The sequence below is a fragment of the Camelina sativa genome, chromosome 1, assembly GCF_030686135.1.
Source record: "Camelina sativa cultivar CO46 ecotype springtype chromosome 1, ASM3068613v1".
Lineage (NCBI taxonomy): Eukaryota > Viridiplantae > Streptophyta > Magnoliopsida > Brassicales > Brassicaceae > Camelina > Camelina sativa.
This window is the reverse complement of record NC_141880.1, coordinates 26,245,961-26,272,362: the sequence shown is the minus strand read 5'-3', so window position 1 is coordinate 26,272,362 and position 26,402 is coordinate 26,245,961. Positions and strand designations below refer to the sequence as shown.

General features: G+C 38.6%; 1 long non-coding RNA gene and 1 pseudogene across 1 annotated transcript; both read left to right on the top strand.

Annotated features, from left to right (window-relative positions):
* Positions 1–8,595: 8,595 nt before the first annotated feature.
* Positions 8,596–9,687, top strand: LOC147950400 (putative polyol transporter 4 pseudogene; annotated as a pseudogene).
* Positions 9,688–15,308: 5,621 nt separating this feature from the next.
* Positions 15,309–15,866, top strand: LOC147950399 (uncharacterized). Its single transcript, XR_015596317.1, has 3 exons — positions 15,309–15,470; positions 15,653–15,746; positions 15,827–15,866. It is a non-coding gene; the product is annotated as an uncharacterized LOC147950399 (long non-coding RNA).
* The last annotated feature ends 10,536 nt before the right edge of the window (positions 15,867–26,402 follow it).

The window sequence follows — 26,402 nt, the reverse complement described above, 5'->3', positions numbered from 1 at the left end:
TCTGTAGTTGACACATGTCAATATCTGAATGATACAATTGACACGTGTCACGATCTCGTTAATTAGTAATTATAATTTTCACAATCATTTTTCTTATCTTATATAAAAAGTAATTTTTGTGAATTTAGCAACTTAAAACTAAAATAAATAAATATTATTATAATTTCGAATTTTATGATATATATATAATTTTTATATAATGATCATTCTAAATTTTAAATCTGTTAATATTTTTAAAACTGTTAAAAAAACTTTTGTTTTATATTTGGAAGTTTACAAAAGTTTTTTTCTTTTTAATTTTTTAAAATAAAATTAGATTTTCTTTATCTATTTTAATTTTATATAAAACATCTTTTATGGTAAGTTTTGAATTTTTACATTTTAAATTTTTAATAAATCTGTAGTTGAGACATGTCAATATCTGAATGATACAATTGACACGTGTCACGATCTCATTAATTAGTAATTTTGATATCAAGCTAATAAATCTGTAGTTGACACATGTCAATATCTGAATGATACAATTGACACGTGTCATGATCTCGTTAATTAGTAATTTTGACATCAAGCTTTATATAATAAGATACTAATATAGATATTAGTTTATGTTTTCTAATTATTTTCCCCTACAGAAGAGATACTACGTAGAAAAGAATAATAATTTTTTTTTTGATTTTTTAGTATTATTCTATTTTTATTAATAAATAAAATCCTATGAAATAACATTTTGATAGGTGAGATTTTCTCCTTTCAAGTACATATGTTATGAGACTTTGAAAACTTGTGTACTTGAAAAGAGCATATTTTACCAATAAAACGGTTATTTCATAGGATTTGTTATTAATAACAAAAATAAACTAAAAATCACACAAGAAAAAAAATTGTCGTTCTTTTCTACATAGTCATATCTCTCTTGTTCTTATTCTAATATGTCTCTTGTTCTTCAATTTCAAAACGTTACTGGGTTTAAATGAAGATTCTACTTTTCCATTTCATATATTGAATCCAGATTCCTGACTCTCAATCAATTGTGTATTTTCCATATTTTTATCCAAAAATCCTCCATTGTTTTTGTTTACTAAAAGAAAAAATCAAAAAGATAATACAATTGGGATTTTTTTTTGTTTCTTGGAATTGGATTAAGGATTTATATGTCCATAACTTCAATGCGTTCATGAAGTTCATAACTTTTTGACGTTTTTTTGAAAGCATCAAATGAATAAGTCCTTGATTGTTTACATGTTGGCTCTGTAGCTTTTGTTAATGGTAGTTTCTTATGAAGCTCCAGGAAAAACATTGTACAGAGAGAGACCTGTGCAGTATACTTGTTGGTATGTCTCATTCTTAATGTTGTTATATATGAGATCTTTCATAAGAGTTATTGGAGAAACTTTTTGTAGAGTGACTTGTCTTGTAATATTTTGTTTTAAAGATCTTCTACAAACACTATTATTATTCTTTAAAAAATCTCACAAAATAACAAATTGTTTTTCTTTTTTTACTATAAAAAATCTAGCATTTCCACCAAATATTGTAAAAACTCATTTAAATCTCCCATAATCTAAAAATTCCACATAATCTTCTCTCATATTCTTATTGTGTATTTTCCTTATTTTTTTTATCCAAAATCCTCCATTTTTATTGTTTGTTGCAAAAAAAAAATGAGCAAAAAGATAATAAGAATTGAGATTTTTTTTTTTTTTTTTGGAATTGGATTAAGGATTTATATGTCCATAACTTCAGTGGGTTCATAACTTTTCTTGACGTTTTTTTTGAAAGCATCAAATGAATAAGTTCTTCATTGTTTACATGTTAACTCTGGATCGTTCGTTAAAGGTAGTTTCTTATGAAGCTCTAGGAAAATTGTAATACCCGAACTCAGTATCCGGAGCTGGTCAAAAGGTTGACTTCATAGCCCGACCTAAAAACACTCTTTAATTGCAAATCCACCGACTAATGATACAAAACAAACACTTGACTTAACAAACCTGCAAAAGAAAGAGAGAGATTAGCAATTGATAATTACTCAGTGAGGGAAAGCCTCAAGGCTCCCGAAGTCTCCACATCCAAGTACGTTTAAACAACCCCAAAGTCTAAACAGACAAGCATCAATCACTGTGTCCTAAATCCTGTGACACACAAACATACGCACACATCACACAAATAGAATTACATCCCATGATAACACGTGTCATGACACGCCAACCCGTGCGTTACTGGATTCTTCATGCTTTCGCACTTCTTCCTGCACATTTTCGCTTGCGTATCCGGATTCCTCTTGCTTCTTGCACTTCTTCCACGCACAACACACTCGTCAGCCAATCCTGATCTACCCGCATTCTGTGCCCGTAGACCACCACACAACTACAAGGATCTCTCCTTGCATGACTCTCTGCGGCTCACCGCATTTACGTGCCCTTGGCACCTATCTCCTCACATACAAACACTTATTTTACCACAAACAAATATGCATTTCCGTAATGACGCCATCATCAATCAACACACATAAAATATCCATTTCAGTTCAATATTCAACTCTAAGATAGTAATTCTTTTTCTTATACTTTATAAAAATATATTTATATACTAATAAATATTAATATACTCAACAAAAAAATACAGTTATTCATAATATATGCAACTTGTAGGTATGCTCAACTTAACTCTAGAGTAAGTAACTATCCAACTAGTTCTCACCTTAGCCAAACGGGTCAAATCCTCGGTTTAGAAATAACAACAACGCAAATACGGTTCAACAACACTTCTTAATCAGCATGGTTTAGATTAATCGATCAAAGATTATATTCCAATAATAATCTATGGTTTAATCTAATAACCAAAATCCAGTTTAATTGTTAATTGATGTTTCCCTATTAAATTAATTAGACCGAAATCCAATAATTTAATACACCACAATTTCATTCCCACAACTATGATATAATACGTTCCGGTTTTGCAATCCCAATTTATCTCCGTAACTACATAACCGATTTTAATCAATTCCACAAACCCAATTCATACTAATCGCACAACTCCATAATCCCGTACGTGTATTATCACGTTACCAATCTACTGTGGTTTAATTAAACATGAGATCTCTTGGTTTAGCTTGGTTTAAGCTATCGGTTTAATAATCAACAAAACAACACAACACAAACACTGAAACACACACTGAGATCTCTGCAACTTTTCTCGGCGGGTCTACTCGACGACTCAACGTGGCGGTTTAGTCACACGGTGGCTACTTCCCCATGGCGCAGCAACATACATCACAAGCAAGCAACAGATGAAGGATTAGGTCTACAACAGTCGGTAATTTCCAGCCAAGTTATAAAACAAATCTAAGTTTCCTTACCTATAATGGCCTCGACGATGGGTTACGGCTGCTCCGGTGTCAGCGGGTGACATCTCCAGTGACACACGGTGGCTGATTGACCAATGGCGGTGATCGACGGTGACCAGTGAGAACCACGGGTCCGTACGGTACGTTTCTCCTCCACGAGACTCATCACCACAACAACATCACGACCTCTTTTGCTTCTTTTACGAACGAATGGCATCAACAACAAGAGACTCAAGTATCTACATGGTTGACTTCTCTTAGGGACTTAGGGTTCACAAAGTCTCCTCTCCTGTAGTTTTGTTAACAAGACGGCGGTATGTATGCGTACATACATTATACATTGCACGAGTACCCTACGCAAAAATTAAAAAATGTGCCATTTTCAGATATTACAAAAAGAAAACGTTTACAAATTCGCTCACATATGTGCTAGCAACAAAAGTCAGAAGCCGTAAAAAAAAAAAAAAAAAAAAAAAAAAAAGTCAGAAGCCGTAACGTCGTCCTATTTTTTTTTTTGTGCACCAGTGTTTTAAAGTTTTAGGTTTTATATAGAGGCCACAATTTTAAAAGCTTTTTTTTTTTTACATATCCAACAAAGAAAAGCCTTTTACATATAAATATAAAAGCCCTTATACATATCTTATATACAATAAAAAAAGGACTTTTACATATATATTAGTTAAAGATGCCTTCAAAATTAGAGGCCCAAATCGTTGGCTTTCCCTGTGGACCAGTCCTGCACACATAAACCATAAACCCTTTTAATTTTGCAAGTTATTGGGTCCTAATGCAATTTTCAAAATGGTGCACACTTGAGTTTAGGAATGTTACAAAAAAACATTATACATAGCTAGTGCATTCTACTTGTTGGTATTTCTCATCTTTATTGTTGTTATATATAGGATTTTTTATCAGAGTTATTGGAGATTTTTTTTGTAATGTGACTTGTCTCGTAATATTTTGTTTTAAAAATCTTCTACAATCACTAGTATTATTCTTTAAAATCTCACAAAATCACAAACTGCTTTTTTTTTTACAAAAATAAAATAAACTAAAATATCAGTTTCCCAAAAAAATCCAAAAACTCACTTTAATCTCCTAAATTCCAAAATTTATTATATTCTACATAATCTTCTAGCTTCTCAAATTTATGTTTTAATATACTTATCCATTGCGGCGGCCAGAACAAGCTTCATTACGGCTGATGGTTCTTTAGAAGACACTTCATTCTCTTCCTCCGACGAAGAAACTTTTTCGCCGCTTACAAAAACCGTCGGTAGTTCATCTTCTCGTTTCCTTGACATCGTGAGATTAAGTGTTTACACGACTCTCTCTCACTCACAAGTGCCTTTTGAGATTTTGCTTTACGGCTTTACAACTTTTTTTTTTTTTTTAATTCAATTGACCTAACGACATTCTTTAGGTTTAGTTTCACCAAATATATATTTTTCAATTAGGTTAAGTTTCACTAAATATATATATTTTTCAATTGCATTTGCAAAAGTAACCCACTAACCATAAACCCTTTTCATTTTGCAAGTTATTGGGCCCTAATGAGCTGCAATTTTCAAAATGGCCCACAACTGAGTTTAGGGATGTTAAAAAAAACATTGTAACATTGTACTAGCTAGTGCATTGTACTTGTTGGTATTTCTCATATTTAATGTTGTTATATATAGGATCTTTCATTAGAGTTATTGGAGAACTTTTTTTTAATGTGACTTGTCTTGTAATATTTTGTTTTAAAAATCTTCTACAATCAATAGTATTATTCTTTAAAATCTCACAAAATCACAAACTGCTTTTTTTTAAAATAAAATAAAATAAAATAAAATATCAGTTTCACCAAAAAAATCCAAAAACTCACTTTAGTCTCCTAAAATCCAAAATTTATTATATTCTACATAATCTTCTAGCTTCTAAAATCTATGTTTCAATTTACTCCCACTGACAGTTAATGTGTGCAATGTAATTGTAAAATTTAACACATAATCTTTTCTAGAGTACTCGGTTATTTTTTGCAAAATTTGGAAATGCAATTAAATATATATATTTGGTGAAACTCTTCCGAGAATAAATCTAATGAATTCGTAGTTAGGTCAATTAAAAAAAAAGAAGAAGTTGTAAACGAATCTAAAGACTCTTGTGTCGTGAGTCAGACAAAGGAGTGTCAAGGGATGTGAAGAGGGTTTGAATGTAGTAAAGTTCAATTTATGGAAAAGCTTAGGCATTTGAAGAATAAGTATGAGAACAATCTTCGTAAATTCAAGAATGGTGATGGTTAGCCCAAATTGAATTGTATGTTATCAACAATATTCTTGAAACTTTGGTCGTCTTCTCATGAGTTTGGGTGCGGCAAAGGAAACACTACACACAGAAGACCAAAGTATACAATAGGAATGTATATGAAATGATGATAAAATAAAGGGAAAATTGGAAATAAATGATCTTTTTCCAAATCTTTGTCCATCTACACTTTATTTTTGTAGGTTTGATTATATAGGGTTTAATATGCTTTTTACCCAGTTTTACCCTCATTTTTAAAAAATCAAAATAAGAAAAATATAAATATATTTTGAAAGTGTGTTTATTTCCAAAAATAAGATAATAATATAGGAAACCTAAACCTCTAATTGATTGAGAGACTTCAACAACCATCAAAATCCTTTTTTTGTTTCTCCCCTTTCAAACATCGGTGACATCCAACATCAAACATACTTTGCTCTATTTCATAGTCTTCTGAAACCATCACCTTCAACTTTTCAAGAGACGTAGTGGGTTGCAAAGTCAGTAATATCGCACGTTTTTCTTCATCATCAATAAATCTTGCTCGATTTCTCCAAGTGTTCAGCATGCAAGTTTTCTCTCTTGCCATTTGCCCACCCAAGGAGAAAGGAGAGAAGGCAATTTTTCCACATGCATTGGCGAGTGCCACCACCCAACTTCTCTATATAAAGAAGCCCTCTCCTTCTCATTTTCGCAAAGTAAAGAAGAAAGAAGAGAAAAGAGGGAAAGGAGAGAAAGGGAGAAAGGAAAGAAAAAAGAGTGAAGGAAGAGCAAGACCAAAACTCACACTCTCCGCTAAAAATAGAGCCCTTTAGGAAGACGTTTTCGTTTGCCATCCACGCTTAGAAAAGAGTTAGAGAGAAGTTAAAGAGTGAGAAAGAGAGAGAGTTCCGGGTAGAGTTTTTCTGTCCCGCGCGTCCTTAGCTGCGTCTGTCTAGCGTCAACCAAGGCCGCATTTCGCGTCCGTATCCGTGTGTCGCCGTAGGATCTGTACGCGTCCAGTTCTTGCTAGTTAGCATTAGGATTCCGAGTAGATCCAAGACCAGGTGAGTCTCGAAGCATGTGATATGGTACATGATAGGTTGGGTTGTTAGGTGTTTTTCCTTAAGTTTTGTGTGATAGACTTATGCGTTTAGGTTTGTTGGGTAGTGTTGAGTTTGCTAAGGATTTTTGTGTTAAATCTAGGCATTATTGGGTAGATTTGTTTCTTTTCTTCTAGATTGAGTTCTAGGAAGTTAAGTCTCGTTTATTGCTTGTTTGCATGTTGGTGTGAGGTTGTGTCTAGCTTTAGTCTCTAGATTTTCTCTAGATTCTTAGGCTTGCATGTTGCTTGTTTGTTGTTGCATGTTGCTTTGTGTGCATTTCATGTTGTTGTTGTTGCATGTAGCTGGTGTACCTTGCATGTTTGCTTGGTTGTGTGTTGAGGTTTTGCAGTAGAAGACTTCCCAAAGGCTGTAATCAGGGTGGATAAGACTCGGAGAGACGGGATGGCAGCCTAGGGCCGAGTATTACACGATGGTGTAGTCGAGTGCGCCTGAAGAGAGGGACTCGCAGGTGATGTTCTATACTCGCGTGCCTTTGTGGCTGTGAGTATAGGTGTTCACGGGTATGGGGGAAGTGATGAAGTGATGAAGTGATGGAGTGAAGGAGTGAAGGGACCTTGAAGATGAAAAAGAGTTGTTAGCTTCCGCATGCGTATACTTTGATAGTATACTTTGTTGCATGACTAACTTGCATATTTTTTTGCTTTTTTTTTCTTGCATGTAGCTTTCATGTTGCATTTGAGTGTTGCATGTAGTGGTAGCTTGTTTAGTTTGCATGTTGTGTGTTGCCTGCTGGGGTTGGGGTTGGGTTTGGTTTCTTGTTAGGTTCCCGAACTCACTGAGTGATTAGCACTCAAGACTCCATAATTTGTTTTGCAGGTAACCTTAGTGGGGAAAGCCTTAGAGGGGTGCACATGACGTTAGGCCTGCCGGTGTAGTGTTATATTGCCTTTGCAAGATGTTGTGTTGTTGTAGAACAATCGCGTTTTGGCTCTAGATCCTGGTACCAAAAATGTTGTAAATGTTTTGTGAACTTATTTCGTTAAGTAATTAAAGTATGGAAGTTGGTTTTTTTATTTATGTTTGTGTGGGTTCGAGTGGTACTAGTCTTGTCCGGGCCAACACAACGCACCAGGCTGCGAGGGTTGCAAAGCCTAAGCAATCTCGGTCGCGGGCGGAATTGCATCTAGGGAGGACCGGTCGAGAAGCTGCAGCTTCTGTCCCTCGGCTGGACCACCCCAGTGCAGTTCCCACAGAAGCGTTCCGTGGCTGTCTGTTGGCCTGCGTGGTCATAGGACGGTTCGGGGGTGTTATAATCAATCTTGCGGTGATAGAAGGCTTTGTCACAACCCTCTCGTCCTTCTCCTTTGTGGTGGCGACAGAAGGCTTCGTCACAACCTTCTCGGATCCCGATTTGGAATCACTTTCAGAGCAGCCTTCATCACGGCTGATGGTTCTTTAGAAGACACTTCATTCTCTTCCCTCGACGAAAAAAGTTCTTCGCCGCTTACAGAAACTGTAGGCGGTTCATCTTCTCGTTTCCTTGACATCGTGCCTTTGCAAGATGTTTTGTTGTTCTCGTTTAAAATAATCGCGTTTTGGCTCTAGGCCTGGTACCAAAAACGTTGTAAATGTTTTGTGAACTTATTTCGTTAAGTAATTAAAGTATGGAAGTTGTTTTATTTATGTTTGTGTGGGTTTGAATGGTACTAGCCTTGTCCGGGCCAACACAACGCACCAGGCCATGAGGGTTGCAAAGCCTAAGCAGTCTCGATCGCGGGCGAAATTGCATCCAGGGAGGACCGGTCGGGAAGCTGCAGCTTCCGTTCCTCGGCTGGACCACCCCGGTGCAGTTCTCATAGAATCTTCCGTGGCTGTCCGTTGGCCTGTGTGGTCATAGGATGGTTCGGGGGCGTTACAATCATGCTTGCAGTTGGTATTCTTCCTTTCGTTTTCATAGGATTTGCGCTGTGCGTGATCCCTGATTCGCCGAGGTGGCTGGTCATGAAAGGCCGAGTGGACAGGGCAAGAGAGGTGCTCATGAAAATGAACGAGCGATATGACAAGGTGGAAGAGCATCTCGCAGAGATACAACTGGCGGCTGCACATACACAAGGCAGCGGCGACGAGGAGAGACCGGTGTGGCGTGAGCTTCTAAGCCCATCTCATGTTGTAAGGAAAAATTTCTGATCGTTGGGTTTGGGATCCAATGTTTCCAGAAGATCACAGGTATCGACGCCACCGTCTACTACAGCCTAGAGATCATGAAAGAAGCAGGGATACATGGGGAGACAAAACTGCTTGCTGCAACTGTGGTTGTTGGGGTCACAAAAACAGTCTTCATACTATTTGCCACCTTCCTGATCGATAGCCTTGGCCAGAAACCACTGCTCTATGTGAGCACTATTGGAATGACTCGGTGTCTCTTTTGTCTAAGCTTCACGCTCACATTCCTCGGCCAAGGAACTCTTGGCATAACCTTGGCGCTTCTGTTTGTTTGTGGGAATGTTACCTTGTTCTCTATAGGGATGGGATCTGTTTGCTGGGTCTTGACTTCCGAGATCTTCCCATTACGGTTAAGAGCCCAGGCCTCTGCGCTTGGGGCGGTTGGGAACAGGGTGTGCAGCGGTTTTGTGGCCATGTCCTTCCTCTCCGTCTCACGTGCCATCACTGTCGGAGGAACCTTCTTTGTCTTCTCCCTGGTGTCTGCGCTCTCGGTTATCTTCGTGTATGTGCTAGTCCCAGAGACAAGTGGGAAGTCGCTGGAGCAGTTAGAGTTGATGTTTCAGCCTCATGGAGGGCTGGAAAGAAAAGATGTTGAGTTGAGCTTGGAGATGCTGAGCGTCTTATGCGCAAGTAACAAGAGTTTTGAATGTTATATATACTTTGGGCGCAGAAATGAACATGTTAAAGTAGAAGAGGCAGAAGAGAAGAGATATTCGTGCTTTAGATCCAAAGAAAGTAAGACAGATCTTCTAAGTGCCTTTGATGATGGTATATAGAGTAATAGAACCATTGCATATTCTAAATGGTTAAGGTTTCAAGATTCGGATTATCAAACAAAGAATGAGACAACATTACAATAACAACACTTTTATCACTTCTACTTCTTTTGCCAACCAATAACACTTACCACTTTTATTGGTGTGAGTGAGACATAGATAAAACGAATTTGTATTGAGTTTATTGAATAAACCAATTTGAGTTTTGTGTCTAAAAGTTTTATTGATGATGTATGAAGACATGAACAATAATAGTATGTAGAATATGCTAGTTTGCTAATTGATAACAAAAAGTTCAAGAATAATTCTTTCAGCAAGCTTCACAAAATATCTATTTCAGAGTGCAACAATAAAAGCTTAAACTCATAATAAAAGCATCAAACGAGATGCTTCATCCATCTTTCTTAACGATGACTAGGTGATACCCCGTGCTACAGCACAAGATGACATATATTGTAATTAATTTATGTATATTTCGAATGAATAAAATATTTTGGTTTATGTATTTTTAAATAGTGTTGAATATTGTATATTTGGTTTACTTACATATTAAATGTTAAAACATATTTAGATAAGTACGTTGTTTAGACATCACTAATACTTTGCACGGTAACAAATATACAATGATTGTTTTGCAGTTTTTAAGCGATAGTGGTGTGCTTATAGGTGTTAAATCTAAATAACAGATTTTAATTTGATTTTAGTTTGGACTATTGCACATATATAACCTACACGTAAATATTTTTGAATGGCAAAGACATCTCGTCCCATCCCGTTTTGTACTGTCCCTTCCTGTTTCATCTCGTCCCTATCCGTAAATTTTTTTATGTCCCATAACTGTTCTTTTTTAAATAATTAACTATTAAACAATTTTTATCAACCAAAAATTTTGGGTTAAAACATAACTAAATTTTTACTTTTGTCACATTTTTTGACATATAATTTATTTTAGATATATTGAGTTGATATTAAATATATTTTATATATCCATTAAAATAAATTTGAAATTATTTTTATTAATTTCACATATCTTATATATTAATTAACTTTCTATTATTAAGGCTATAATGAATACTTTACTATTTTAAAATACTTCTTAAAGTAATTTAATTTTTAGTTAAATTGTAATTAGTTTATTGTTTTCAAAATTAAACTGGATTTACTTATATGTTCCTAAACTGTGAGGAAAAATATGCACAAATATTAATTGTAATTTTCGTTTCTTGTTATTCATTTTTTTAAAAATATTTACAAAGAATTAGAAATTTAGATTTGATTTATGATGTATTTAAACATTTTCCTTATTTAATTCTGATATATATGTTTTCCTTAATTAAATATTCTAATCGATTAAGATTTAGGCAAAATTATCTCAAAAGATTGTTTAGATTTGCAGTTACTGAAATCAAAATATATGGTTTAAATTAAAACCACTGAAAAATCAGTGGCCAAGATTTAATTTAATTTTGAGAATCAATGGTTAGTGTTTAATGAGAAAATCGGATCAACTAATCGAGTATTAAATGACCCGCGCAGGATCCGACTTAATTTGAATGGTTAGAAAGTTTTAATTCCATGATATGCTAATGTATTAGTAATTATTGATTACTAACCATTTTATTTAAAAACTACCAAAACAAAGTCAGTCACGGTCCAAAAGTTGGTCCATGAGTACTCCTGCTTTAATAGTATAAATGTATGCTTATGAAGCCATGAAGAATACTAGCATGTAGACTATGCTAGTTTGCTAATTGATAACAAAAAGTTCAAGAATAATTCTTTTGAGCAAAGTTTAACAAAACATCTATTTTAGAGAGCAACAATAAAAGCTTAATCTCATAATAAAAGCATTATGTAGAATATGCTAGTTTGCTAATTGATAACAAAAAGTTCAAGAATAATTCTTTCAGCAAAGCTTAACAAAACATCCATTTCAGAGAGCAACAATCAAAACTTAAACTCATAATAAAAGCATCTAACGAGATGCTTCATCCATCTTTCTTAAGAGTTGATGAAGAAACTCGTCCTTCTCCAAGTGAAAGTTTAATTCCCTATACTGCAAAGCTTTCAACTGCTCCTCATATATCTTCTTATCCTCTGAAGAAAGCCTACTTACACCTTTTTCATCACCAAGTTCATCCATATAAAAACCCACTAAAGCTCCAACAAGAGAAGAAGACTCAACATTCTTTGACTTGCTATTCTTTGACTTCTTCCCATTAGACTTAACATTCTTTGACTTGCCATTTTTCAATTGCATTTGCAAAAGTAACCCACTAACCATAAACCCTTTTCATTTTGCAATTTATTGGGCCCTAATGAGCTGCAATTTTTAAAATGACCCACAATTGAGTTTAGGGATGTTACAAAAAAACATTGTACATAGCTAGTGCATTCTACTTGTTGGTATTTCTCATCTTTAATGTTGTTATATATATGATATTTCATTAGAGTTATTGGAGAATTTTTTTGTAATGTTACTTGTCTTGTTATATTTTGTTTTAAAAATCTTCTTCAATCACTAGTATTATTGTTTAAAATCTCACAAAATTACAAACTGCGTTTTTTTTTGTTTTTTACAAAAATAAAATAAAATAAAATAAAATATCAGTTTCACCAAAAAATCCAAAAACTCACTTTAATATCCTAAAATCCAAAATTTATTATATTCTACATAATCTTCTAGCTTCTAAAATCTATGTTTTAATATACTCCCACTGACAATTAATGTGTGCAATGTAATTGTAAAATTTGACATATAATCTTTTCTAGACTTGGTTATTTTTGCAAATTTTGGAAATGCAATTAATATATATATATATATATATATATATATATATTTGGTGAAACTCTTCCGAGAATAAACCTAATGAAGTCGTAGTTAGGTCAATTGAAAAAAAAAAAAAAGAAGTTGTAAACGAATCCAAAGACTCTTGTGTCGTGAGAACGACGAAGGAGTATCAAGGGATGTGAAGAGGATTTGAATGTAGTAAAGTTCAATTTATGGAAAAGCTTAGGCATTTGAAGAATAAGTATGAGAACAGTCTTCGTAAATTCAAGATTGGTGATGGTTAGCCCAAATTGAATTGTATGTTATCAACAACATTCTTAAAACTTTGGTCTTCTCATGAGTTTGGGTGCCGCAAAGGAAACGCTACACACACAAGACCAAAGTATACAATAGGAATGTTCATGAAATGATGATAAAATAAACTTAAAATCTTTTTTTTTAACAGCGAATCAATATACTTCGGGAATGTTTATTAGTTGTGTTGTTGTTGTATGAATTATGATATGATGAATTGATGTTAGAAAACGCTTCAAACCAAGTATTCATGTGTTATATCTTTTCTTTTTCTTTTTTGGTACTTTTCATGTGTTCTATTTACTATAATGGATTGATGGTCTTTATTTTTTATTTTTCTAATGGTTAGTGATTGTCGAAGAGTTACAAATTTAATTGAAATAAAATATGTAATAATATCCAACACTTCCATATGTTTTTTTTTGTAAGATTAGCTTAGGTTCTTGATCAGAATCTTATGTTTTGAGAATATCAAGAATTTGTATTTTAATTTATACTTTTGCTTTCCTAAACTATGCTTACAAGACCTACTTGAAAGTGATAAATGGTTGGATCCACGTGGGTCTAGCACTCGAATATTAGCTTGCTTGAAAATCTTTTCATCTTGGTCAAGTCTTTCACTCTCTTCGAGAGTCAGAAAAATGGAGATCCATTTTCCTTGGTCCCGTCCCGTGTTAAGTAGGCATTGGGATACAACTTTAGAATCCTAGATATGTCATGCACATGTAAACAATCACTAAGACAAGAGAAGTTTCTCAAGAAAAAATGAGGAAAAAAAAAGAGTAATCATATTCATATACCATATGCATGTACTTACCATTTTCTTCCCTCAATTGTAAAACTGCGCGACCAATAACAATGCTCTTTCAGCTCAGAGAAATTCTTAACTCTCCAAGAGAATTTGGGATGAGGGAGTTTGTCGTTAAAAGAGATGATTTCCCAATTAGTAGGTGGAGCAACAATGACATCAACACCAAACTCGCGCGCATTGATCTTGAATGACATATCCATTATCAGGGTCTTTGAATATATTAAGCGGAAGCACTTGTGGCAATCCCCACATAGATCTTAAACTATTGAACGGCTTTGATTCTACATCTGTACACATATTTTTAATGATTAGAAATAGAATAAAAGAAGATACATATGTATAGTAAGATAAGAGATATGTATGTACATATATATACATACCATGAATGGTAAAGTACTTGTTTGCTTTTTTGTTAAAGACAAAAACCGAAAATCCGCAAACACCTCACTTTATGGTTTGGAGGACAAGCTAGTGCTATCTAATTTCAATACATTGAAATAAAGTCACTCCCGTTGTCCTTATCGTTCCTTTCGGATACAATATCAGTTTCCTGCGCTTGCGTAAGTTAAGATAATGCATCTTCTTCAAATTTTGAAGAGCATGAAGAAAATATTGTTTTAAGGACACGCACTATTAAGGAGTAATCAAAGGGATATGATTTCATTAGAATCTCCACTTATGTCAACTGTATATTCTCAATAACTATTGTCTAATACCCTAATTCCTCTGTATAATATGTATATATACCATCCCATTGTGAATGAATAAGATCATCTTTCGACATTACATTCATACGCACTATAGTGACTATGCATTGCCATGCATACGTACCAGTCGTAGCCACCAGAGGAGAAGATACGGGATTGATATTTGCCATCAGAGAAAAGATTTGATTTCTCAAGTTGGGAGAAGTTTTGGATCTTCAGTGAATAGGAAGAAGGAGAACGTTCTCTCATGCTCCGGACAGTTGTAGAAGACATTCTTTTACCCAAAAACGACCTTAACTCTATTATAACCTAAACAATAGATCCGAGAGAGGATTTTAAGATAGTCATAGCTAGAGATTAGAAAATTGAAAATTCTATAAATACGTTATATTATTAAAAAAAGATGTCCTGGAAATTGCATTGTATATCTATATTAGGACTAGTGATCCACAACAGGTGAAACCAAAACCTGATGGGAATCGGATTGATATTGTTGGTGGGGATGAGAAATCGGATTTGTTAGGTAGTCTTGTTTATGCTGGGAAGCTTGTGTTGGATAAGAGAAAATCTGCAACTGGGAAAGATGCTACTGAGGTACAACAACCATCTGCCACGGATACCTCTAATAAAAATGCAGTTGATGCAAATCTTACACGCAAGGCCTTGGTTTGGGGTTTTGACATGCTACAGCTTGACGACGTTGTCTCCGTAGGTTTTTCTTTCTCTTGAAATTAATTGGCCTGCAATGAACTAAGTAACTCTGTGTATTGAGTGAACTGAGTCAACAAACTTATCTATGTTTTGTTTAATTTTTTTAGGTGACATACAATGTTGGCCTTAGGCATTTCACTGTGCATGCTTACCCAATTGGAAAAGGTTCTTGTTGTCTTTCTTGCTTCGCGAAACCTAAGAGAAGCCGCAAGGATTTCCGCTTTGTTGCACCTACGGTAGAAGAAGCAGTTCAATGGGTGGCCAGTTTTGGAGATCAACAATGTTTTATCAACTGTTTGTCACATCCTTTAGTCTCAAAGAAACATGCTTCGTCTGACTTATTTTCGGTCCCAATTGATACCCCTCCTGAGTTGGTCTTCAGGTGTAAGAGTGCACCTAAAATGCTTGTCATATTAAACCCTAGGTCAGGGCATGGACGATCTATCAAAGTTTTCCACAATATAGTGGAACCAATTTTCAAGGTACTATTTCCAACATCAACATAACTTTCCACTTTTAGGTACTAATAGAACTTAGGTTTTATATGAAATTGTCTACATATTCTATACTCTGGAGAACATTTCCAATTATCTAACCCCATTTTGCATTTTTCATAAAAATATTATGTTCTTCTTACCTTGGGTGTAATTTTGTAAACTGTCAGCTGGCCGGGATTAAGTTGGAGGTAGTCAAGACAACTAAAGCAGGCCATGCGAGAGAGTTGGCTTCCACTGTCGATATTAACTTGTGCTCAGACGGTTGGTACCACTGCTTCTAATATGCATATTTTTATCTTACGTATTTACTGTTACTTATGAGATCTTAATGATTCTTCTAGGTATAATTTGTGTTGGAGGCGATGGAATCATCAATGAGGTGTGATAGTCAGCCTTCCTAAACTATGCTCACTTTTTTTTTGTCCATTTTCAAATGGCGGTGGCTCAGGGTTTTCCGGTGGTCTCCGTCGGAAGAAAGATGAATAAGTATAGGAGAATGGACTCCGACGCGGATGAATCGCAGACTCATCTTGAAGCAGAGGCAAGAAACAGCAGAACCAGAAAATACGTTATGGCTTGTGCTTTTTTTGCGTCGTTGAACAATGTTCTTCTCGGCTACAGTGAGACTTTTACATATATATATATATATATATATATATATATACAACCAATTCAATTCTTCTTCTTCTTCTTCTTCATCTTCTTCTTCTATACTTTTGTTAAAAGGTGTGTCCTCTGTTTTTGGTATATGTCAGATGTTAGGGTAATGAGTGGTGCGATGTTGTTCATTCAGCAGGATCATAAAATAACGGACGTGCAGATTGAAGTACTCATTGGAAGCCTCAACATCATTTCTCTCTTCGGAAGCTTAGCCGGTGGTAGGACTTCCGACTCCATCGATAGGAAATGGACCATGGCTTTGGTTGCTCTTGTCTTCTAGACCGGTGCTGCAGTGATGGCTGTGACTCCGTCCTTCGAGGTCTTGATAATCGGAAGAACTTTTGTCGGCATTGGGATTGGGCTTGGTGTCATGATCGCGCCTGTCTACATCGCCGAGATATCCCCAACTGTAGCAAGAGGCTTTTTCACGTCGTTCCCTGATATCTTCATAAACTTAGGGATCTTACTTCGCTATGCCTCCAACTACGCCTTCTCGGGCTTTTCTGTGCACATCAGCTGGAGGATCATTGTAGTGACCCGTGCTAAAAGTAAAAATCCAAAGTCAAATTTCATCGGACCAAGGGAGTTGGGAAGACAAAGGAGGCCAAATAAGGAAAGACCGTCCAGACAGAAGAAGAAAGGGCCGAGAAATTGGCGATGGTAACGTACCACGTACTACATACCATGTACAGTACCGCATACCATGGACTGTACCATGTACCGCAAGTTCATCCGTGACCATACCATGATCCAACCGTTGACCGTACACCGTCCGTTGACCCGTATGCCGTACCGTTGACTTTGACGCAGAACTGCAACCTAGAATTTTTGAATGTCCGTGTGGAGCGCGTGAAGGAGGAGATTCATCTCCCCTTGATGGTCCAATGAAATTGCATGCAAGAAAGTGGATACATAATCATTACTTTTCTTAAAAAGTGACCAATGAGATTTCATGCAAAAAGAAGTGAGAGACATAATCATTTTGCCTTCTTAAGAAATGGCCAATGGAGTTTCATGCAAGAAGAAAGGAGAGACAAGGAGAGATTCCTTCCACCAACTCATGCTCGATTTCTCCAAGTGTTCAGCATGCAAGTTTTCTCTCTTGCCATTCACCCACCCAAGGAGAAAGGAGAGAAGGCATTTGTTCCACATGCATTGGCGAGTGCCACCACCCAACTTATCTATATAAAGAAGCCCTCCCTTTCTCATTTTCGCAAAGTAAAGAAGAAATAAGAGGAAAGAGGGAAAGGAGAGAATGGGAGAAAGGAAAGAAAAAAAGAGTGAAGGAAGAGCAAGACAAAAATTCACACTCTCCGCTATAAATAGAGCCCCTTAGGAAGCCGTTTTCGTTTGCCTTCCACCCTTAGAAAAGAGTTAGAGAGAACTTAGAGAGTGAGAAAGAGAGAGAGTTCCGGGAAGAGTTTTTCTGTCCTGCGTGTCCTTAGCTGCGTCCGTCTAGCGTTAGCCAAGGCCGCATTCCGCGTCTATAGCCGTGTGTCGCCGTAGGATCTGTTCGCGTCCAGTCCTTGCTAGTTAGCATTATGATTCCGAGTAGATCCAAGACCAGGTGAGTCTCAAAGCATGTGATATGGTACATGATATGTTGGGTTATTGGGTGTTTTTCCTTAAGTTTTGTGTGATAGACTTATGCGTTTAGGTTTTTTGGGTAGTGTTGAGTTTGATTAGGATTTTTGTGTTAAATCTAGGCATTATTGGGTAGATTCATTTATTTTCTTCTAGATTGAGTTCTAGGAAGTTAAGTCTCGTTTATTGCTTGTTTGCATGTTGGTGTGAGGTTGTGTCTAGCTTTAGTCTCTAGATTTTCTAGATTCTTAGGCTTGCATGTTGCTTGTTTGTTGTTGCATGTTGCTTTGTGTGCATTGCATGTTGTTGTTATTGCATGTAGTTGGTGTACCTTGCATGTTTGCTTGGTTGTGTGTTGAGGTTGTGCAGTAGAAGACTTCTTCAAGGCCGTAATCAGGGTGGATTACAAAGACTCGTAGAGACGGGATGGCAGCTTAGGGCCGAGTATTAAACGATGGTGTAGTCGAGTGCGCCTGAAGAGAGGGACTCGCAGGTGATGTTCTATACTCTCGTGCGTTTGTGGCTGTGAGTATAGGTGTTCACGGGTATGGGGGAAGTGATGAAGTGATGAAGTGATGGAGTGAAGTAGTGAAGGGCCCTTGAAGATGTAAAAGAGTTTTTAGCTTCCGCATGCGTATACTTTGATAGTATACTTTGATAGTATACTTTGTTGCATGACTAACTTGCATATTATTTTGCTTGTTTTTCTTCCATGTAGCTTTCATGTTGCATTTGAGTGTTGCATGTAGTGGTAGCTTGTTTAGCTTGGATGTTGTGTGTTGCTTGCTGGAGTTGGGGTTGGGTTTGGTTTCTTGTTAGGTTCCCGAACTCACTGAGTGATTAGCACTCAAGACTCCATAATTTGTTTTGTAGGTAACCTTAGTGGGGAAAGCCTTAGAGGGGAGCACATTACGTTAGGCCAGACGGTGTAGTGTTATATTGCCTTTGCAAGATGTTTTGTTGTTGTAGTTTAAAATAATCACGTTTTGGCTCTAGGCCTGGTACCAAAAACGTTGTAAATGTTTTGTGAACTTATTTCGTTAAGTAATTAAAGTATGGGAGTTGTTTCATTTTTGTTTATGTGGGTTCGAATGGTACTAGCCTTGTCCGGGCCAACACAATGCACCAGGCCGCGAGGGTTGCAAAGCCTAAGCATTCTCGGTCGCGGGCGAAATTGCATCCATGGAGGACTGGTCGGGAAGCTGCAGCTTCCGTCCCTCGGCTGGACCATCCCAGCGCAGTTCCCACAGTAGTGTCCCATGGCTGTCCGTTGGCCTACGTGGTCATAGGACGGTTCAGGGGCGTTACAACGGTGGTATCAGAGCATGGTTATGATGCTCGCGGAAAACATGTTTTCAAATTTTTTACCCAGTCAAAATGAGTCGCAAAGGTAATTTTAGGAAAGCGGTATTTCCTTGTGCATTCTAGGTAGATGGGATTAGGACTTACTCTTGGATGCTCGTGCAGATGTATGACCGTGGAAGCGAAGATGGATGGTCGTGGGCTGATGAAAGAGCTGATGAAGAGGAGTGGCGAGACTCATCGGAAGGTGAACAATTTGATAATGAAGGAGAATGGCAAGAACCGTTAGAAGGTGATCAATATGATGTCGAGGGAGAATGGCAAGAACCATTGGAGGATGATCAATTTGATGCTGAAGAAGACTGTCAAGAACCGTTAGAGGATGATCCATATGAAGTCGAAGAGGAGTGTAAAGAACCATTGGAGGGTGATCCATATGATATCGAGGGAGAAACAAAATCAAGAGAGACTGACGATCTAACGACAGAGAGGTCGAGTTCCGGAAGAAGTGGGTCGCAAGGATCTTCATCCCGATCTAGATCCCATGAAAGATCAATATACATGATGGAATCATTATTTGGTGTTTTAGATGAAGAGATTGGTTTTATCCGCGATTTAACAATACTGGTCGACAACCATCAAATTTCCATCAAACACCATATGGAGTGTGATCTGCATATCACGAACCATATGAACCAGGGAGGGTGCCGCCAAGACAAATGAATGTCACTGAAGAGCCAAGACAAAGGAGTGTACCAGCGGAGCCAAGACAAAGGAGTGCACCCGAGGAGCCAAGACAACGGAGCGCGCGCGAAGAGCCACGACGTTCAGAGAGTGGAGCAAGAGACCCTATGTTATCTGTGTTCCAAGAGATATTAGCACATATGCGAGAACAATCGTCACGCCCAAGTGCATCAGAGGCCCCGAGCTTCCTGAAGATTGTGAAGATCATGAAAGATTTGGGAACCGATAATTTTAGAGGAGGATCAAACACGTTTGAAGCAGATCAATGGTTGCAAAACCTGGAGAAGAATTTTGACGCAACCCGATGCCAAGAAGACTACAAGAAAGACGTTGCAGTATACTACTTGAAGGATGATGCTAGTGATTGGTGGGCTAGTGTGAAGAGACACTATGGTCAAACAAATCCAACATGGACGGAGTTTCGAAAGGAGTTTAAAGGAAAGTATTTTCCACCGGAGGCTAGAGATAGATTAGAGAATGAGTTCATAAGCTTGGAACAAGGCGAGAAGAGCGTTCGAGAACTTGAATCAATCTTTACTCGACTACGGAAGTACGTGTACCGAGGACGAGAAGATGAAGCAGTTATGGCACGTCACTTTTTACATGCGCTACGACCAGACATCCAGGGTAGGCTCATGTCTGTAACTTACCAACGAGTTGATGAGTTGGCTGAGAGAGCTGTAAACATGGAGGAGAACATAGAAATGGAGAAGGAAGCCATCCGTCAAGACCAAGAGAAGAACAAGGCGAAGATGATGTCAAGTGATGGCAAAAGTCGAAAGAGGAGTCAATTCAACCAAGAAGGGCGTAGTCCAAAGCCAAAGAAAGGAGGAGTTGTGTGTTACTCATGTGGAGAGTCGGGCCATTATTTTCGAGAGTGCTCAAAGGCAGAAAGGAGTTATCGCCCAGTGCCATCTCACATCATATGTTATAATTGTGGCAGGGGTGGCCATTACAAAGCATCATGTCCGATGAACAATGCCATAGTAGCAGTGCCAGAAGCAAGATATCCCCCACTGACCAGTCCCGAAGATGAGCAACCGGTGAAGCGGCAAGTAAGAGAGGATCGCGTGTATCCTTCCCCTTAGGTAGTTAACCCTTAAACCTTCATGACCGTTGGTCGCCGGGAAGGTAAGTGTGGGTGCTAACTCCCTTTTTGTGTGCTTGTGTGTTTGTGTGTTTGTGTGTATGTGGTTTTGTGGTGTGTCGCGTGTCTAGGCTTGTGTAGCATTTAGTGGTGCTAGTCTAGTCTTAGTTGTTGTGTGTAGGAAGCCTTCTAGCTAAGAGTGGTTAGAGAACCCTTAGTGTTAGGCCGTGTAGGGAAACCTTAGTGTTATAGGTTAAACCCTTTCCTAGCCTTATAGTGGAGCTGGTGAGTGTTGAGTTTGGTTGAGCAAGTAGAGTTGGTTGCTGAAAGCAAGTTCGTGATCAAGAGAGTTAGTCGAGTTCGAGCGCACAAGAAGAATAAGAGAAGCAAGTCAAGACGCATTAGAAGGAGGAGCAGAGGAGTTCACTAGAATTCGAGGACGAATTCTAATAAGGGAGGGTGGGGGAGAATGTAATGACCATCACCGCGGAGTAAAATTTAAAATAAAAACCCCTGGCCAAAGGACCTGGAAAGGACATGAAAAGAAGGCGAGGAAGGAAGGTAGAAGATTTGCTGAAGAAGTGTCCGAGAAATTCTGGACGGACCAGGAGATGGCCGAGGTACCATGTACCATGTATCATGTACCATGTACCATGTACCATGTACCACGTACCATGTACCATGTACCATGTACCGTACCATGTACCGTACCACGTACCGCGGATGTAACGCGTACCAAAGAGCCGAGACATACCGCAGAGACGTCTGGGACTTGCCGCAGTTTGGAGACCGTGCCGTGACGAGGAATGTCGACTGCACCACGGTATAGCGTCGCGACCAGACAAGATTCCTTATTTTGACCAATAGGATTTCATGCAAAAAGTGAAGAAACATAATCATTATGTTTTCACAAAATTGACCAATGGGATTGCATGCAAAATCATCATTTCATGGTTGAAACAAGAGTGAGACAACATCATTGTCCACCTTTGGAATTGACCAATGGTCTCTCATGCAAATAAAGGAGGAGGAAGCATCATCATTTCTTCACCTATGAATCGCCCAATGACGAAGCATGCACCAAAAGATTGCGAGACAAGAATATTCCATGGGAGATTTTAAACTTGCTCACCAAGTTTGCGAAAAGGAGAACACTTGCTCGCCATGCATTGGTTGCTCCAGCCGCCCAAACTCACACCTTTCCACTATAAATAGAGACCCCTTAGGAAGCCATTGTCGTTGCCTTCCACCCTTAGAGAAAAAGAGAGAAAGTTAGAGAGTTAGAGAGAGAAGTTAGAGTTAGAAGGTTAGAAAGAGAGTTCTTCCTTAGAAGCTTTTCTCTTCCGCGAGTTGTTAGCCGCGTCCGCATAGGTCGTTAGCCGAGTGCCACCGTAGGAGCTGTTCGCGTCTAGGTCTCACCAGTTAGGACTAGAAGTCTGTTAGAGTCGTTTCTTTCAGCCAAGTCCAGGTGAGTTTCGAAGCATGTAATATGGTACATGATAGGTGGGCTTTTAGTTGAGTTTTGCTTAGGATTTTTGAGTTAAATCTAGGCACCATTGGGTAGATTCATTTCTTTTCTTCTAGATTGAGTTCTAGAAAGTTAAGTCTCGTTTATTGCTTGTTTGCATGTTGGTGTGAGGTTGTGTCTAGCTCTTTGTCTCTAGATTTCATTCTAGTTCTTAAGTTGCTTGTTTGTTGTTGCATGTTGCTTTGTGTGCATTTCATGTAAGTGTTAGTTGTTTGCATGTTTAGCGCTTAGTCTCTAGATATTTCTGTAGTTACTTAGGCTTCCATGTAGTTGTTTGTTGCTTGCATGTAGCTTGTATGCTTTGCAGGTTTTTTTTGGTTGTGTGATGAGGTTGTGCAGGAGAAGACTTCCCCAAGGCCGTAATCTGAGTGGATTACGAAGACTCGGAGAGACGGGATAGCTGCCTAGGGCCGAGTAGTACACGATGGTGTAATCGAGTGCGCCTGAAGAGAGGGACTCGCAGGTGATGTTCTATACTCGCGTGCCTTTGTGGCTGCGAGTATAGGTGTTCACGGGTATGGGGAAAGTGATGAAGTGGTGGAGTGAAGGAATGAAGGGCCCTTGGACTTGAAGATGAAGAAGAGTTGTTAGCTTCCGCATGCGTATACTATGATAGTATACTTGGAGTTTGCTTGACTAACTTGCATATTAGCTTGCTTGTTTTTCTTGTATTTGGCTTGCATGTTGCATTTGACTGCTGCATGTAGTGTAGTTGTTTAGCTTGCATTTTGTGTATTGTTTGCTGGGGTTAGGGTTGAGTTTTGGTTTCTTGTTAGGTTCCCGAACTCACTGAGTGATTAGCACTCAAGACTCCATAATTTGTTTTGCAGGTAACCTTAGTGGGAAAAGCCTTAGAGGGGGAGCGCAGGACGTTAGGCCAGCCGGTGTAGTTTTGTATTGCCTTTGCAAGGTGTTTTGTTGTTGTATTTTAAATAATCGCATTTTGGCTCTAGGCTTGGTACCAAAAACTTATGAATGTTTTGTGAACTTATTTCGTTAAGTAATAAAAGTTTGAAAGTTGTTTAATTTATCTTGGTGTGAGTTCGACTGGTACTAGCCTTATCCGGGCCAAGACAACGCACCAGGCCGCGAGGGTTGCAAAGCCTAAGCAGTCTCGGTCGCGGGCGGAATTGTGCTAAGGAGGACCGGTCGGGAAGTCTGCAGCTTCCATCCCTCGACTGGACCACCCCGGCTCAGTTCCCATAGTAGCGTTCTGTGGCTGTCCGTTGGCCTGCATGGTCATAGGACGGTTCGGGGGCGTTACAGTCATCGCCTAGTGCCATCATATGTTATAATTGTGGCGAGAGTGGCCATTACAAAGCATCATGTCCGATGATCAATGCCATTGTAGAAGTACCAGAAGAAAGATATCCCCCACTGACCAGTCCCGAAGATGAGCCACTTGTGAAGTGGCAAGTTAAAGAGGATCGTGTGTATCCTTCCCCTTAGGTAGTTAACCTGTAAACCTTCAGGATCTTGTGGTCGTCGGGAAGGTAAGTTTGGGTGCTAACTCCCTCTTTGTGTGATTGTGTGTTTGTGTGTTTGCGTGTTTGTTGTCCTGTTGTGTGTTGGTGTGTTTGTGTGTTTGTTGTTGTGGGTCTAGGCTTTTGTAGCATTTAGTGGTGCTAGTCAAGTCCTAGTTGTTGTGTGTAGGGAGCCTTCTAGCTAAGCGTTGTTAGAGAACCCTTAGTGTTAGGCCGTGTAGGGAAACCTTAGTGTACTAGGTTGAACCCTTTTCCTTAGCCAGTTAGAGGAGCCTGTGAGAGTTGATTTTGGTCGAGCAAGTTGGATTGGTGGCTGAAAGGAAGTTCGTGATCAAGAGAGTTAGTCAAGTTCAAGTGCACAAAGGAGAAGAGAAGAAATGAGGCAAGACGCATTAGAAGCAGGAGCAGAGGAGTTCAATGGAATTGGAGAACGAATTCCTATAAGGAGGGGAGAATGTAGTGACCGTGCTAAGAGTAAAAATCCAAAGTCAAAATTCATCGGACCAAGGGAGGTGGGAAGACAAAGGAGGCTGAACAAGGAAAGACCGTCGAGACAGAAGAAGAAAGGGCCGAGAAACTGACGATGGTACCGTACCACGTACCACGTACCATGTACCGTACCACGTACCATGGACGGTACCATGTACCGCAAGTCCATCCGTGACAGTACAATGATCCGATCGTTGACAATACACCGTTCGTTGACCGGACCATTGACCCATACGCCGTACCGTTGACTTCGATGCAGAACCGCGACCTGGAATGTTTGTACATCCATGTGGAGCGCGTGAAGGAGGAGATTCATCTCGTCTTGATTTCCCAATGAAATTGCATGCAAGAAAGTGGAGACATAATTATTACTTTTCTTAAAAAGTGACCAATGAGATTTCATGCAAAAAGAAGTGAGAGACATAATCATTTCCTTCTTAAGAAATGGCCAATGGAGTTTCATACAAGAAGAAAGGAGAGATTCCTTCCACCAACTCATGCTCGATTTCTCCAAGTGTTCAGCATGCAAGTTTTCTCTCTTGCCATTCGCCCACCCAAGGAGAAAGGAGAGAAGGCATTTGTTCCACATGCATTGGCGAGTGCCACCACCCAACTTCTCTTTATAAAGAAGCCCTCCCCTTCTCATTTTCGCAAAGTAAAGAAGAAAGAAGAGAAAAGAGGGAAAGGAGAGAAAGGGAGAAAGGAAAGAAAAAAGAGTGAAGGAAGAGCAAAACCAAAACTCACACTGTCCGCTATAAATAGAGCCCCATAGGAAGCCGTTTTCGTTTGCCTTCCACCCTTAGAAAAGAGTTAGAGAGAAGTTAGGGAGTGAGAAAGAGAGAGAGTTCCGGGTAGAGTTTTTCTGTCCTGCGTGTCCTTAGCTGCGTCCGTCTAGCATCAGCCAAGGCCAGATTTTGCGTCCGTAGCCGTGTGTCGCCATAGGATCTGTTCGCATCCAGTTCTTGCTAGTTAGCATTAGGATTCCGAGTAGATCCAAGCCCAGGTGAGTCTCGAAGCATGTGATATGGTACATGATAGGTTGGGTTGTTGGGTGTTTTTCCTTAAGTTTTGTGTGATAGACTTAAGTGTTTAGGTTTGTTGGGTAGTGTTGAGTTTGCTTAGGATTTTTGTGTTAAATCTAGGCATTATTGGGTAGATTCGTTTCTTTTCTTCTAGATTGAGTTCTAGGAAGTTAAGTCTCGTTTATTTCTTGTTTGCATGGTTGTGTGAGGTTGTGTCTAGCTTTAGTCTCTAGATTTTCTAGATTCTTAGGCTTGCATGTTGCTTGTTTGTTGTTGCATGTTGCTTTGTGTGCATTGCATGTTGTTGTTATTGCATGTAGTTGGTGTACCTTGCATGTTTGCTTGGTTGTGTGTTGAGGTTGTGCAGTTGAAGACTTCCCCAAGGCCGTAGTCAGGGTGGATTACGAAGACTCAGAGAGACGGGATGGCAGCCTAGGGCCGAGTTTACACGATGGTGTAGTCGAGTGCGCCTGAAGAGAGGGACTCGCAGGTGATGTTCTATACTCGCGTGCCTTTGTGGCTGTGAGTATAGGTGTTCACGGGTATGGGGGAAGTGATGAAGTGATGGAGTGAAGGGCCCTTGAAGATGAAAAAGAGTTGTTAGCTTCCGCATGCGTATACTTTGATAGTATACTTTGTTGGATGACTAACTTGCATATTATTTTGCTTGTTTTTCTTGCATGTAGCTTTCATGTTGCATTTGAGTGTTGCATGTAGTGGTAGCTTGTTTAGCTTGAATGTTGTGTGTTGCTTGCTGGGGTTGGGATTGGGTTTGGTTTCTTGTTAGGTTCCTGAAATCACTGAGTGATTAGCACTCAAGACTCCATAATTTATTTTGCAGGTAACCTTAGTGGGGAAAGCCTTAGAGGGGAGCACAGGACATTAGGCCTGCCGGTAATGTGACTTGTCTTGTAATATTTTGTTTTAAAAATCTTCTACAATCAATAGTATTATTCTTTAAAATCTCACAAAATCACAAACTGCTTTTTTTTTAAATAAAATAAAATATCAGTTTCA